The 758-nt window shown below is 40.4% G+C and overlaps 1 protein-coding gene across 1 annotated transcript in view; it reads right to left on the bottom strand.

Moving 5' to 3' along the window:
- PCTP (phosphatidylcholine transfer protein) overlaps window positions 1-758 on the bottom strand; it is a 9,326-nt gene that overhangs the window by 4,213 nt on the left and 4,355 nt on the right. The gene's annotated exons all lie outside the window — the stretch shown is intronic.

A 758-nucleotide genomic window follows, 5' to 3' on the forward strand; every position in this document is an offset into this window, starting at 1 on the left:
ATTCTAAGACAGAATGCAGTGAAAAAAAATTAGGCATCCAAAAATAAAATTTCAAGTTCTAAAATCTTGGTAATCATCAGATGACACTACAGTGCCAATAATTTTTCTGTTGTGACCTTTCTCCTCATCTTAAATTTTGTGACATATTACAGCTGTCCTGGAACTGAGCAACCCAGCTTAGAAATGAAGTTTCAAGAGAGGTTAGTGTCCTTCTGAAAAAGCTAGAAAGTGGCTTAACTATGTTAACTGTAAGTTTCTTGCCTCTCTCCCGTGTTGCTTTATATCGTAGTTACAGGAACCAAATCTCCTTAAACCCACCATGCTACTGTGTGCAAATAGCATCGGCTCTTGGAGAGAGAGAGCAAAGCGATGCTTTGAAGTGCACAGCCTCTGCCCTCAAGCTGTGTGGGAAGCTTCTAACTAACCATTTAGAAGAGGAGCCAAGCCTAAGCTTCTGAAGGAACCAAGAGAATCCCTAGAGAAGGTGCTGACAGCACAGAAATGTGTTATTTAATTCAGCTTTTGAAAGAAAGAAAACCTATTAGAAGCAGAACATGGAGTAAAAAATTTATCAGTCCATTACTACAAGAGGTTGAAGATGACCTTAAAGGAAGGGAATGAGTGGACATCTGCTTTTGCCTGCTCTGCTATGTGACTTTCCCCTTCTTGCACCAGAATCTCATGCTCCTTCAGGGCATCACCTTTTACCTCCTTCTTCACTATGTAGTTTAAGCAGGACTGTTAAGTTCAGTTCAGTC

This window comes from Bison bison, unplaced genomic scaffold, assembly GCF_000754665.1.
Source record: "Bison bison bison isolate TAMUID 2011002044 unplaced genomic scaffold, Bison_UMD1.0 scf7180017864317, whole genome shotgun sequence".
NCBI classification, from domain to species: domain Eukaryota; kingdom Metazoa; phylum Chordata; class Mammalia; order Artiodactyla; family Bovidae; genus Bison; species Bison bison.